The following is a 15,987-nucleotide window of genomic DNA, read 5'->3' on the forward strand; positions in this document are numbered from 1 at the left end:
AACTTCATGGTTCCTAGTCGGATTCGTTAACCACTGCGCCACTATGGGAACTCCCCTGCTCGCCTTTTGAGCACACCCCAACTCCCCAACAAACACATCATTTCCAGTCACACTGAATTTCTAGCAGTTTCTGGCAATGAGTCTTAGCACACCTGCTTACCCCTTCTCTAGGACACCGTCTCAGGCCAGGCTGATTTTAGCGCCTCCTTCAAGATCTGCCCAGTTCAAACATTACCTCTCCTGGGAATCATTCTCTGACCTGCCCCAAAACTGGACTATCCACGGCCCTTTTCATCTGGGATCCTAAATGCACACTGACCTGTGTGTCCCAGGCACTGAGGACTCAGAGGGTGTGGACTGAGGCTCAGCTTCAGATGTTTGACTAGGTGAGTGTTTAATCAAAGATTCTAAGGGGGAGTTCCCATTGTGGCTCTGCGGTAATGAAACCAACTAGTATCCATGAAGATTCAGGTTTGATCCCTGGTCTCACTCAGTGAGTTAAGGACCCGGTGTTGTGGCTAGGATCTGGCATGGCTGTGGCTGTGGCATAGGCCAGCAGGTGCAGTTCCGATTCTACGCCTAGCCTGGGAACTTCTATACACCATGAGTGCAGCCCTAAAAAGACCAAAAACAAACAAACAAAACTCTAAGAGAACAGAATAATCTGTGCCTTCCCCATTCCAGCTGCTTTGGTTCAGTTTACCTGCAACGGCCACAGGTAGCCAACATAGCTGCTAATATCTGGAAGAATTTACATTGTTTGCCTCTTCCAAACATCCACATATTTTTCTTTTGGAACAAGAAGGAGGCCAAGAGATAAGGAATTGGAAAGTAGGGCCAGGGAGCAAGAGCTCCCTGCAAGACCTGGGTGGTCACTATCATACTGCTGACCTCCAGGACTCTGAAAATTTTCCATATTTTTCCTCTGCCCCGGCCTCCTTGGAGCTGGGCAAACTGGGAAGTCACTTAATCTCAGTACCTGCATCTATAAACCAAGAGGCTGGCCTCCAAGGTCTAAATTGTGGCAGGTTTTGTATGAGTTGGTTCACTGAGAGTTTTTAAGAATGTTAAATTAGGTCAAGTGTCCATCACAAAACAGCCTACCTGCTCAGAAGGCTATTTAAGGGATGTTTAATGAAAGGGCTATTTACAGGGTCATGGGCCAATTTAAGGGAGCAAACAATGGGTAATGAAATCATCTAGGACTGGCAACCATGGGGGTCGAATATCACCCCAGATGTAAAGGGGCAAGGGGACAGAGCAGTTGGGGATCCTGGAGAGGGTGGTAGCCACCCACAGGACTGTGGTCTTCAGTAGAGGAACAGAGCTGCTGCTAAAACCACATCTGGCAGAGGGGAGCCCCCTCTCTCTCCTCTCATCTCTCGGGGCATAAAGTAGGACAGAGAGGAAGAATGTTGGAAGGACACACAGGCTGTCCAGCACTGATGCTATTATTTAATACCTGGACAAGTAAGATGCAGACAGCCACGTAGAGTATGCTACTTTTTTTTGGTTTTTAGGGTTGCACCTGCGGCATATGGAAGTTCCCAGGCTAGGGGTCCAATGGGAGCAGCAGCTGCCAGCCTACACCACAGCTACAGCAATACCAGATCCTTAACCCACTGAGCAGGGCCACGGATAGAACCTGCATCCTCATGGACACTAGTCAGGTTTGTTTCCACTGAGCCACAACAGCAACTCCAAAATTAACCATTTTTAAGTGAACAATTCATTTAGTACATTCACAATGTTGTGCAAGCACCACCTCTACCTAGCTCTAAAACATTTCATCAACCCAAAAAGAATACCTGTACCTACTAGAACTCACTCCCCATTCCTTCCTCCTCTCAGCCTGGTTATTTCCTATGAATGGCATTAAAAAATTATTTTTAAAATTTTTTATTACAGTTGATTTACAATGTTCTGTCAACTTTCAATGTATAGCAGAGTGACCTAGTTTTATATATATATATATATGTATATACACACATTCCTTTTCTCATATTATCTTCCATCATGTTCCATCACAAGTGATTGGATATAGTTCTTTGTGCTATACAGCAGGACCCAAAACAAATTTTATTTTTATTTTTATTTTTATTTTTTTATTTTTTTGCCTTTTCTTGAGCTGCTCCTGTGGCATATGGAGGTTCCCGGGCTAGGGGTTGAATCGGAGCTGTAGCCACCGGCCTATGCCAGAGCCACAGCAACTCCAGATCCGAGCCGTGTCTGCGACCCAAACCACAACTCACCGCAACGCCGGACCCTTAACCCACTGAGCAAGGCCAGGAATCGAACCTGCAACCTCATGGTTCCTAGTCAGATTCCTTAATCACTGTGCCATGATGGGAACTCCCCCAAACAAATTTTAAGTCAATGGATTTCACATAAAAATTCACATTTCTAGCTTCCCTTGAACAAAATCTGGCCACACTATGCCCACATCACATGGGCGATAACTGTTTGGAGCTGAGTAATCATGGCCCTTGACCAAGTGTGAGGGTACAACTTCATGATCCTACACAGATCTTCTCTATTCTGTGTCACTCCTGGCTTCTGGGGCATTTAGGTCTCAAGTCCCTAATGACTTCTCAGACCCCTTTTGTTTGTAAAAATCTTGAAGACATCTAGAGGCAGGGAGACACACCAGCAAAAAATGAGAAAATTGGACCCAGAATAGGGTGAATAAATCTGAACTCCATCGCTTACTAGTATGAACCACTCAGCTTCTGTGAGCCTCAGTTTTCTTAACTGTAAAATGGGTACAATAATAGTGCCTACCTCCTAAGGTGGTTATATTAAATAGAAAGCATTGGACACATTGTTACCCTTATCCCTGTAGGTATCAGAGTACTCATAACATCTCTCCCTAATATTCAGATGTGGAAAAAGGAGGTTCAGAGAAGTTAAGCAATGTGTGGAAGGCAACACAGCAAATCAGAGGCCAAAGCTAACTCCCTGTCACCATTATGAAAAATGAACATCAGTGCTCCAAACTGAAGGCTGGCAGATGTTTGAAAGTTTAGGAACTTTGGTGGGGATGCAGGTTCAGCCTGGAAGGGGTCAATGGTTGATCTTGAGTAACCTCATCCTTGACTTATGCAAGTAATGGAGGCACTGACGCCACTGACATGATAGCAGTTTGACCTGAGAGGAAAGAGAAAACGCTTTGATGTGCCCAGGCCTTGACATCATAGCAGCTGCTCCTCCTCCAGGGCCACTCATCTCCTCTGCCCAGTCCCCACCATGGGGGGCCTCCCACCCCCACCCCCCATCCTTAGGCAACCAGCAGTGGAGCAATTCCTACATGCTAGGAGAGCCCTTTGTGACTTTTTCTGGAAGTTTGTGAACCGGTTTGGTTTTTTTTAACATCAGGTTACTTAAATTATGCATATTTAAAATTATATTTAAAAAGCAGCAAAAAATAATACACATTTCAAAGTAAGCTATAATGAAAACAAAGGTAACAAATACTCAAATCTCATCACTTCCTAATTATTTTATTGCATTTTAGTACTACCTAGGCTTTTATTTATTATATTGGTGTGATATGTTACTGCCCATACCATTCTTAAACCCAAGCTCAGTGACTTTACGACGGTAGTTTTGAAATTGGTCACAGGGAGTATTTATACCACAAAATTCAGCAACTGCTACAAACTAAGGCTTAATTGTTTTATTGATTGTCTAGCACAGGGGTGGACAAACTATGGGCTTTTGATGCAAATATAGATGCTTATTTTTTTATTTTTTAGTTTTTGCTCACCACCAATTTTTGCAAATAGTTTTTTATTTATTTATTTACTTATTGTCTTTTTGCCTTTTCTTGAGCCATTCCTGCGGCATATGGAGGTTCCCGGGGTAGGGGTCTAATCAGAGCTGTAGCCACTGAGCAAGGCCAGGGATCGAACCCGAAACCTCATGGTTCCTAGTCGGATTCGTTAACCACTGAGCCACGATGGGAACTCCGCAAATAGTTTTTGTAAATAAAGTTTTACTGGCATACAACCATGCACACAGTTCATTTACCTGCCTCTGGCTGCTTTTATACTACAATTGTAGAGTTGAATAGTTTCAACAGAGGCCATGTGCCTCGAAGCCTGAAATATTTATTATCTAGCTCTTTACAGAAAATACCGGCCCAGACCTGTTTTAGACTTTTAAAATGGTAAAGTTCAGGGAGTTCCTGTTGTGGCTCAGGGGATCACAAACACGACAAGTATACAGGAGGATGTGGGTTTGATCCCTGCCCTCTCTCAGTGGGTTAAGGATCCACCGTTGCCACAAGCTGTGGTGTAGGTCATAGATGTGGCTCAGATCCGGCTATGTCTGTGGTGTAGGCTGGTAGCTGTAGCTCTGATTCGACCCTGAGCCTGGGAACTTCCATATGCCGCAGGTGCAACCCTCAAAAGCAAAAAAAAAAAAAAAAAAAGTAAAGTTCAGATCACAGCCTTCGCATACATGTTCCCCCAGTGGGTGCTAAACTCCTTGAAAGCTTGAAACAAGGGACGGATTTTATATCTGGACAGCAATAAGCACAGTTTTATAAATGTGGTCTGGATCCATGTTCTGGTGCAGTGTTTTGTTTTGGTTTTTATTTTTAGGTCCTCACCCCGTGGCATATGGAAATTCCCAGCCTAGGGGTCAAATTGGAGCTGCAGCTGCCGGCCTATGCCACAGCCACAGCAATGCCAGATCCAAGCAGCATCTGCCACCTACGCTGCAGGTTGCAGCAACACAGGATCCTTAACCCACTGAGTGAGGCCAGGGATCGAACCCACATCCTTCCTCATGGATGCTACTTGGGCTCTTAACCTGCTGAGCCACAAATGGGAACTCCCTGTTTCGGCATTTTCTAACCACAGTGGAAATTTTTTAAGCAAGTCTTCATCTTCCCGAGTCTGTTTCTTCATCTGCAAAATGGGAGAAATACTAGTGAGTTGAAAAGATAAAATAGGCACAGTGCATGGGAGTGGCACACTGAGTGGGAAGAGGCAAGTGGTGCTGTCCAGCCCAGGTGCAGGTAGTAAGGATTGTCACGGAATGGGTAATCCAGAAGCAGAGGCTGGCGCAGAGCTTGGGGTGCAAGATGTGTTTAGGGCTCCACATCAGTGAAATGAAGGGGAGAAGGGGCAATCAGTGATGGAGGCCCAACGGGTCTTGGCCAACCCCCACCAAGGGCTCTGGAGACAACCCTGCAGGTCAGAGCTGTTCCCCACTGGGCTGAAATGGCCACCCTCTACCCCTGTCATACTCAGCCACCACAAGGGGACTGCCTCAGGAAGAGGCAGCCTGGGGCCAAGTCTGTGCAGCCAGGAGATCCCACAGGAGCTGTCCGCCAGCCACTCCCTCCCCGCCCCCCACCACACACACACAGGCAGCAGGGAAATGGAGCAGCATACCCCCAGGGCCACCACAGAGAATGTTTAAATGATAACAAAAAGTGCTAAAAGCCTATTGACTTTATCATTTTGTGCCAGCAAATCTAAACAGTGTCAGTGCCACTGGCTGAACAGACACCACCCACTGCCCAATAGTGAGTAAGTGCTCATGGAGATTGTTGTTGTTGCTGCTGCTATTATTCTTGCTCTTATTGGCTTTGTGTTAGTCAGGATGAGCGACTGTAAATACCAGTAATCCAACTCAACGAAGCTTTAAGCAAAAGAGGGGCAATTTTGGCTCACCACGAAGCATGCCCGGAATAGGTTACTCAGATATCAGGAATCTGTCTCCTCTCATCCCGGCTTTCTCTGTGCTGGGCCTCACACACAGGCACGTCTGCCCTCCGTGGAGTCACACACGAGCACCTCAGCACCATTCAGTTAGCTCAGCAAACCCAGAGCTCAGAGAGGCTCTTTCTCAAGCAAGAGTCCCAGGGCAAACCCGCACTGGCTGGCTCTGGTCAGGCACCCAAACTCGAACCAATCACAGGGATTCTCATCAGCCAGTCCTGCCTCACATGGCCCCAAACTACAGGGACAGAAAAAGAAGGGGAAGGGATGTTCCCCCAAGGAAAAGTAAATGCTGTGGTTAGAGGAGGAATGGATGCTGGAGAGGCAAAAACAACTCCTCGATGCCTCAAAGCCAAGCACAGACGACAGCCTTCTGTCCTGGACACAAAGATCCTGGGCACCCACTGCTTACACAGTTCGGGACACTGAGGCTCAGAGAGGAACCGGAAGTGGCCTAAGATCACATGGTCTCCAGAGCTCAGGGCTCCTGTATCCCAGGCCATCAACTTTCTGGACCCCCGACCCCCGACCCAGGCCATCACTGATGCCTGGTGATATAGCTGCCTGTCACCCCAAAGCTCAGGCACATGGGCTCTGTGCCCCAGGAGATAAAGACCAGTCCCACCCAGCTGACCCTGCCCAGCTGCCCTAGCCCTGATAATAGCTGGGCACCTTAGCCAGCCCTCACACCCTAGTTCCCCAACTGCTATTTCCACCCTTGCTGGGGGATCTGTAGGGCCTGGCAGAGGATGGGAAGTACTATCCATGGGCTTACGCCTCTGAATCCTCATTAGTTCTGTCTGATTGGGGGTCTGTAGTTGTAGATTCTAGGAAGCAGGGCACAGGACTCTTTGATGGTTTTGGAGTCCAGTATTAAAATATAACCAAATTCTCTTGGTTTATTTACTTTTATTTTTTGGTTAGTTTATTTATGTTCCCCAAATGTAATAAAGAATCACAAAGAAGCCACTCAGCCACTCCAATCCCAGCACGGCAGCTATCAACAGGTAGGTTTCCTGGCTCAGCTTTCCCCTATGTTGACCTTGAGCAGAGAAGCCTTTTAAGTCCTGATAATGTTGCAACTCTGCTGCAAAACCTTCAGCAACTCCCCACTGCTTAAAAGGTAAAGTCCAAACCCCCTAACCTGAAATCCAAGACCTTCCCACATTCCTTATAATAAAGAGCATAGGGGAGTTCCCGTCATGGCTCAGTGGTTAACGAACCTGACTAGCATCCGTGAGTCTGAAGGTTCAATCTCTGGCATTACTCAGTGGGTTAAGAATCCGGTGTTACCATGAGCTGTGGTATAGGTTGCAGACACAACTCGGATCCTGCATTGCTGTGGCTGTGGCGTAGGCTGGCAGCTATAGCTCTGATTCAGCCCCTAGCCTGGGAACATCCATATGCCGCAGGTATGGCCCTAAAAAAGCAATAAAATAAAATAAAATAAAAAAGAGCAGAGGGGTTCCTACTGTGGCATAGCAGGTTAAGGATCTGGCATTGCCACAGCTGTGGCATAGGTCAAAACTGCAGCTCAGATTCGATCCCTGGCCCAGGAACTTCCACATGCTGAGGGTGCCAAAAAAGAAAAAAAGAGCATAATCAGTTACAATTGAGTCCATCATGTGCCAGGCATCAAAGCACTCTATATACTTTAGCTCAGATGATCCCCATAACAACTCCATGAGGGAGGTACTACTAAAATTCCCGTTTTAGAGAAATTGAGGCTCAGAGAGATGAAGTGACTTGTTCAAGGTTGCTCAGCAGGAGCGTCACCGCCCCCACCTCCCACCTACCCAAGGGCTTTGCTCCTCTCTAGCTCTTTCAAAGAGCCCCCTGCATGCCTGCAATGTTCCTGCCTTCCTCCTTTGCCCAACCTGCACCCCTGCCAAGCCAACCCTTACCACTCAGTCACAGGCCAAAGGAAGAGGAAGCTTCTCCAGGGTCTTAGTGAGAAAGCCAGGGGGCTGGTTTTTTCCTGCTGCTTGAAAATGGGCTTGGGGGTCATTTCCAAAGCATTTTCCAAAAGCGATGACAGCACGGCTGGAAGTGGCTAGCATATAGATTTTGGAGAGAGTTGGGCTTGGCTTTTTTTTTTTTTGCTATTTCTTCGGCCGCTCCCGCGGCATATGGAGGCTCCCAGGCTAGGGGTCAAATCGGAGCTGTAGCCACCGGCCTACACCAGAGCCACAGCAACGAGGGATCCGAGCCGAGTCTGCAACCTACACCACAGCTCACGGCAACACCGGGTCCTTAACCCACTGAGCAAGGGCAGGGACCGAACCTGCAACCTCATGGTTCCTAGTCGGATTCGTTAACCACTGCGCCATGATGGGAACTCCTGGGCTTGGTTTTAATTCTCAGTTCTGTCACTTCTCAGCTGTGTTCTCTGGACGCCCCTCTAAGCCTCCATTTTCCAGCCTGTAAAACAGGAACGATAGTACCTCACAGGACTGTTTGAAGATTTAATCATTAAAGGGTATAGGGAAGTTCCCGCTATCCTGCAAAGAGATCAGTGGCATTTTGGGAGCACTGGGACACAGGTTCGATTCCGGGCCCAGCACAGTGGGTTAAGGATCCGACTTGGCCGTAGCTGCAGCTTAGGTCTTACTGCAGCTCAGATCTGACCCCTGGCTCAGGAACTCCATGTGCTGTGGGGCAGCCAAAAAAGAGAATAAAAAGGAAAACAGAAGGGCATAGGATCTAGTGTGTTTAGCACAATGCCTGGCACACAAAATGACCAGAAAATCAGTTTTTATTGTTGTTGCTTCCATTATTATTATTATTACTTTGAAAAAGCAATTTGCCTCCAAAGGTGACAACTTGAGACAGATCACACTTCTCTAGCTGAAGATCTTTTAAGTTAAAAAATCAGCCCTCCTTCTTAGATACAACACCAAAAGCACAAATGACAAAAGACAAAATAAATAAGCTGGACTTCATCAAAATTTTAAAATTTTGTGCTCCCCATGACACCATCCAGAAAGTGAAAAGACTACCCACGGAATGGGAAAAAATATTTGCAACTCACCTATCTAATAAGGGACGTGATTCCTGATAAGAGACTATATGAAGAACCACTAGAGCTCAAAAATAAAAAGACATATAATACAATTAAAATGTAGGCAGAGGAGTTCCCGTCATGGCGCAGTGGTTAACGAATCCGACTAGGAACCATGAGGTTGCGGGTTCGGTCCCTGCCCTTGCTCAGTGGGTTAACGATCCGGCGTTGCCGTGAGCTGTGGTATAGGTTGCAGACGCCGCTCGGATCCCGCGTTGCTGTGGCTCTGGCGTAGGCCGGTGGCTTCAGCTCCGATTCAACCCCTAGCCTGGGAACCTCCATATGCCGCGGGAGTGGCCCAAGAAATAGCAACAACAACAACAACAACAACAAAAGACAAAAAAAAAATGTAGGCAGAGAATATGAGTAGATATTTCTCCAAAGATATGCACACTGACAATAAGTGCATAAAAATCAACTTCACTAGCCATTAGGGAAATGCAAATCAAACCCACAATGACCTATCATGGCAATACGAGATGGGATGGCTAGAATAAAAAAGAGAGATGACAAGCATTCCTTGGTGGCTCAGCAGGTTAAGGATCCGGCGCTGTCATTGCAGCAACTTGTGTTGCTGCTGTGGCATGGGTTCATTTCCTGGCCCTGGCCCAGGAACTTCCATATGCTGCAGGTGCAGCCAGAAAGAGAAAGAGAGACAACAACTGTTAGTGAGGACGTGGAGAAAATTGGAGCCCTTGTACATTGCTGGTGGGAATGTAAAATGGTGCAGCTGCTTTGGAAAACAGTCTGGCAGTTCCTCAAAATGTTAAACACAGAGTTACCATATGACCTGGTAATTCCCGTCCTAGGTATGTAGCCAAGAGAAATGAGAATACATGTCCACACAAAAATTTGTATGCTAACATTCATAGCATTTTTCATTATAGCCAAGAGTGGAAAACATCTTACCGACTGATGATAATGGATAAATAAAATGTAATACGTGCATATGATTGAAGAGACAGCCATAAAAGGAATGAACTGGATGAACTTTGAAAATGCTGTGCTGAGTGAAAGAAGCCCGATCCATAGGACCACATACTGCATGAGTCCATTTACAGAAAATTTCCAAAGAAGGCAAATCCGTCCAGATGGAAAACGGATTAGTGGTTGACTAGGGCTCAGGGACAGGGAAACTGGGGAGTGACCACTAAGGGGTGCAGGATTTCTTTTGGGGGTAATAAGAACATTGTGGAAGTATAGTGTGGTGCTTGGATAACATTGTGAATATGCTAAATGTCACTAATAGCAAATTTCACATTATGTGTATTGTACTACAATAAATTTAAACAAATCTTTTTGTTTGTTTTTTGTTTTTCTGCCTTTTCTAGGGCCACACCCATGGCACATGGAGGTTCCCAGGCTAGGGGTTTAATAGGGGCTGTAGCCACCAGCCTACACCACAGCCACAGCGGGATCCGAGCCACATCTGCGACCTACACCACAGCTCACGGCAATGCCGGATCCTTAACCCACTGAGCGAGGTCAGGGATCAAACCCACAACCTCATATATACTAGTCGGGTTCATAATCTGCTGAACCACAACGGGAACTCCATTTCCACAAAGTGAATACACTTCATACCTAACATGACCAGCACCACAGAAACCCTCACTGTAACCCTGTGATCACTGTTCTCTAAAGGAATTTTAAAAACTAGGAACAGCTTTCCTCCCTGCTTCCATAAACCCCCTTCCTCTTCTTAGAGAACACACCATTTGGGACTTTCTCATTTTGCTGGACTTACCTACTCATTAGCAATTCATTATGAAAAACAAAGACTTTTTTTTTTTAACCCACTGCATGACCAGGGAACTCCAAAGAATTATTTTTAAAGAAAAAGGATTTTGTCACACCAGCTTTGCTTCTTCCCACTACCTGCTTCCACACAGCTTATTTTAGTTAGTTTTGATTGCTTTTCTTTATTGCTTTAAATACAATTCTAAAACTTTTTTTTTCGCCTTTTTAGGGCCGCACCTGAGGCATATATAGGTTCCCAGGCTAGGGGTCGAATCGGAGCTGTAGTTGCCAGACTACGCCACAGCCACAGCAACACAGCACTGGAGCTGCATCTGTGACCCGCACCACAGCTCATGGCAACACCGGATCCTTAACCCACTGAGCAAGGCCAGGGGTTGAACCTACATCCTTATGGATACTAGCCGGGTTCATTTCCACTGCGCCACAATGGGAACTCTCTTTTAATTTTTTAATCATATTTGATTTACAATGTTTTGTCAATTTCTGCTGTACAGAAAAGTGACCCAGTAAAACTTGTTTCTTGAGACATCGTCTTTAGAGAACATGGTATAAACGCTCCTCTTTGTAACATGAAAGAATATGTCTCCCAGCCTCACTTTTATATTATAACCAAGACTCAAGTTTTCTTTGGTTTGTCAATCGGTTGATTTTAAAGAGTAAATTAAGAAGTGTTAACAAACTCTGGTAGACAAATGACGTGAAACTGATCAGCAATGAAAAGCAGCATAGGAATTCCCTTCGTGGCTCGGTGGTCAACCAACCCAACTAGGATCCATGAGGATGTGAGTTCGATGGATTAAGGATCCGGAGTTGCGGTAAGCTATGATGTAGGTCGAAGATGCAGCTCAGATCCGGCATTGCTGTGGCTATTGTGTAGGCCAGTAGCTGTAGCTCCAATTTGACCACTAGCCTGGGAACTCCACATGCTGCAGGTGTGCCATAAAAAGCAAGAAAAAAAAAAAGCAACACAGTCCACATACAGGCACCAATATGGGAGACCTTTGAATGCATTATATTGAGTGAAAGAAGCCACACTCAGAAGGCTGTATACTGCCTGATTCATTTATACAACATATAAAAGGCAAAACTATGTGGACAGACAATAGATCAGTGGTTGTCAGGGACTGGGGTGGGGAGAGACTGATTGCAAAGGTACACAGTGGTGGATGAGTGGATGGGTGGGTATGTTTTTGGATAATGGAAATTGCTTTAGGGAGTTCCCATTGTGGCTCAGGGGTTAAGACACTAACACAGTGTCCCTGAGGATGTGGGTTCAATCCTGGCCTCACTTAGTGGGTTAAGGATCCCAGGTTGCCGCAAGTTGCAGTGTCGCTAGCAGATGTGGCTTGGATCTGGTGTTGCGTGGCTGTGGCACAGGCCTCAGCTGCAGCTCCAATTCCACCCCTAGCCTGGGAACTTCCATATGACACAGATGAGGCTATAAGAAGAAAGAAATTGGGTTTTTTTGTTTTCTCTTTTGTCTTTTTAGGGCCACACCCGCAGCATATGCAGGTTCCCAGACTAGGGATCTAAAGGGAGCTGTAGCTTCCGGCCTACACCACAGCCACAGCAACGCCAGATCCAAGCCTCGTCTGCTACCTACGCCATAGCTCACAGCAACGCCGGATCCTTAACCCACTGAGCAGAGCCAGGGATCAAACCCAAAACCTCATGGTTCCTAGTTGGATTCATTAACCACTGAGCCACAACAGGAACTCCGGGAAAGAAATTGTTTTATATCTTGGAGTTCCCGTCGTGGCGCAGTGGTTAACGAATCCGACTAGGAACCATGAGGTTGCGGGTTCGGTCCCTGCCCTTGCTCAGTGGGTTAACGATCCGGCGTTGCCGTGAGCTGTGGTGTAGGTTGCAGACGCGGTCGGATCCCGCGTTGCTGTGGCTCTGGTGTAGGCCGGTGGCTACAGCTCCGATTTAACCCCTAGCCTGGGAACCTCCATATGCCGCGGGAGTGGCCCAAGAAATGGCAACAACAACAACAACAAAAAGACAAAAAGACAAAAAAAAAAGAAATTGTTTTATATCTTGCTTGTGGTGATAGCTACACGACTGTATATGTTTTCAAAACTCATTAGAACTGGATGCTGAAAGGGGTGAATGTCACTCTATATAAATTACACTTCAATGACACTCAAAAAGCTCTATTTACAAATTTCCAAATTGTGTAAATCATGCAAATATTATTTGCTGCAGAACTGGAAGGGCAACTTGACAGGAAAAGAAGGAAATAAACTCTTTGGTCGCTATAGCCTGGGGTGCTCTCAAAAGAAGATTTCAAGTGGCAAGGCTGAAGTGGCTCTCTTTAAACTCCATTCAGTGGCTGACAACCAAGGACATGTTCTGCACTGTGGAAAATTCAAATACATTCTGCAAACTTATTGCAAAACTACAAAGACAAACTTTTAAAAGATCCATTAACAGGTTTGTTTTTGTTTTTGTTTTTGTTTTTTATGGCTGCACCTGGGGCATATGAAAGTTCCTGAATCCAAGCTGCAGCAGCAACACAAGCTGATCCTTTAACCCACTGAGTTGGGCTGGGAATTGAACCCTAGCCACCACAGCAGCCCAAGTTGCTGCATTTGGATTCTTAACCCACTGCACCCCAGAAGGAACTCCTATTAACTGTAATTTTTTAAGTACAGATAGTAGCTTATAAACATTGTTCTGTGCCTTGCCTTTTTTTTTTTTTAATGAGATTGATGCGATACCTACTGTGCTAATGAGGCAGCTTGCCTTTTTTTTTTTTTTTTTAACTTAACAGTTTATCTTGGAGCTCTTTCCCCATCACCAGATAGAAAGTTTCTCCATTCTTTTGAATAGTTATTTAATGTTTCCTTGTATCAAACCAATCCCCTGCTGATGGACATTTAGGTTGTTTACAATATTTTCTACCATAGTAGATGTACCAAGAAAAATGAACTGACGTATAAATGAGGGTGGAGATTCACATCGGTATTATCTATAGCATGAGATCTTAAGCTTTTTTTTTTTTTTCTTTTGTCATGGACATCTTCAGAAGTCTTGTGAAGCCTCTGCCTGGTACAATGTAGCAAAATTTCAGACTTCCACAGACAAGCAAGTGATCTCAACATTGTACAGTTGAGACCTGATTGGCTTCTCTTATCAGTAATTTGTCAATTACTCTTCAATAAAGTTGGGGGGGGTGCACCCCCCACCCCACAGACAGCAGCTTCTCTTCTGCTGCAGCCAAGGCAGATTAGCCATGTCCCAAGTTCAGAGGCAAGTGGGAAGTTAGAGAATGACAAATATCATATGAGATCACCAATATATGGAATCTAATAGAAATGATACAATAGAACTTAGAAAACAGAAACAGACTCAAAGATTTCAAAACCGAGTTCCTGTTGTGGCTCACAGGGTTAAGAACCCAACTAGCGTCTGTGAGGATTCGGGTTCAATCCCTGGCCTTGCTCAGTGGGTTAAGGATCCAGCCACAAGCTGTGGTGTAGGTAAGCAGCCGCAGCTCTGATTCAACCCCCTGGCCCTGGAACTTCCTGGAACTTCCATACGCTGAAGGCGGGGCCCTAAGGGGCCTTTTTGTCGCATTGGTCTTAGAACACAAGCTGAGTCCCTCAAAAATATGCAAGTCATAGTAAATCATCTCTAAAGGTCTGACAGGTAATTTCACAGGAGCCCATTAGCAAAAGCATCTCTCCATTTAGAGATTGCCTCTCTTTTTCCTGTGGTCTTTTTTCCCCAGAAGGATCCAAAAATCAAAAATCATAATAAGAACTGTTCTGTTTTCAATACTCAAAGAACTCAAATTCCAAGCCACCCACATGCAAAATTCAAGAAAGTTGTGTCCCAGGGATGCTGATGCTTTTTTTCCTCTTCTTTTTCCAGCTCCCCATAATTGTGACAATCTTATGGCATTACAAGTATATAACATTTTACATGATTAATCATATATCTGTATGTAATAGCTACAAAATACAAAACCATTAAAAAAATTCCTCCCCCTTTCATTTTTATCACAAATTTATTTAAACCCCTAGCAGTTAAAAAAAATTTTAATAAAAAAAATAAATAAAAATAAGGAGTTTCTGCTGTGGAGCAATGGGATCAGCAGCATCTCTGCAGCACTGGGACACAAGTCTGATCCCCAGCCTGGCACAGTGGGTTAAAGGATCGGGCACTGCTGCAGCTGTGGCTTACATTGCAGCTGTGGTTCAGATCTGATCCCTGGCCCCGGAAACTCCATATGCTGCGGGGTGGCCAAAAAATAAATAAAATAAAATAATAAAATTAAAATAATTTTTAAAAATCCTAGCAGTAAATTCAACATTGACAGTGGCAGCAGGGCTGGTGGTAGGGGGGTTCTCTAACAGTAGCAGCAGCTAGGGCACCCTCTGATCTTTCTTCCTCCCTGGTTTATCTAAAGGCTTTTCTCCAGCTCTGGGAACAGATTTAACTTTTCTTCCCACTGAGAGGAAAGAATAATGCAAACTCAACATCTGGGGCCACCTAAGGCTCACCTTTAGAAATGCTTGGGCTTCTTCCTTCCACCTTGAGAAGAGAACAAAAAAACCAACGGGCATCATCCACATTGGGCTCCGGAAACCCTGGGGATGCAGCCGTCAACTCCCAGGAAGCTCCATCTACCGCTGTCCAATCCCAACAGTAATTTTCACCTCTCACAACAGATACAGTTGCAGCTAAGCTGCTTGCTGTCGCACACCAGGGCTAACGCCACAGCCACCCAGGCATCAAAGGTTGGCTGACCATTCCAGGAGGCCAAGGAGGCCACCCCAAGATCCCTGAGCAAGATACTGAGTATTCAGCAAGGTCCTCAGAAAGCAGCTCAGGGCCAAGGTCAACTGGGTCATGGTCAAAAGGAAGATGACGGCCTGTGTTTATACGGCGAGGAATCTGATATTCACATCTTAGATGTTCTGGCTTTTTGGTTTCTGTGTTGTTTTGTTTTGTTCTGTTTTGTTTGGCCATGCCTGAAGCATGCAAAAGTTCCTGGGCCAAGGATTGAGCCCACTCCACAAAAGTGACAACACCAGATTCTTAACCCAATGCACAGCCAGGGAGCTCCCTCATTCCCATCTTAGGAAGGACATCCTTTGCCAATTCATCCTTCCTTTCCCCAAACAATGCTTCCATCATCTTTCATTGAGTCAGGGTCCATCAGGCAAATCCCCACCATAGCCATCCCTGTGTCAGGGGTTCCCAAAACCACCTCCAGGTCTGACGATGTGCTGGGAGGGCTCACAGGACGCAGCTTACAGTCATATGCATGGTTAAGATGCCTCACAGCTACATTTAGGATGGATGAGCAATGAGGTCCCTGCTATATAGCACAGGGAACTATAGCCAGTCTCCTGGGATAGACCATGATGGAAGATAATATAAGAAAGGGAATGTGTATATATGTATGACCAGGTCACTGCT

The sequence above is a fragment of the Phacochoerus africanus genome, chromosome 15, assembly GCF_016906955.1.
Source record: "Phacochoerus africanus isolate WHEZ1 chromosome 15, ROS_Pafr_v1, whole genome shotgun sequence".
NCBI lineage: Eukaryota > Metazoa > Chordata > Mammalia > Artiodactyla > Suidae > Phacochoerus > Phacochoerus africanus.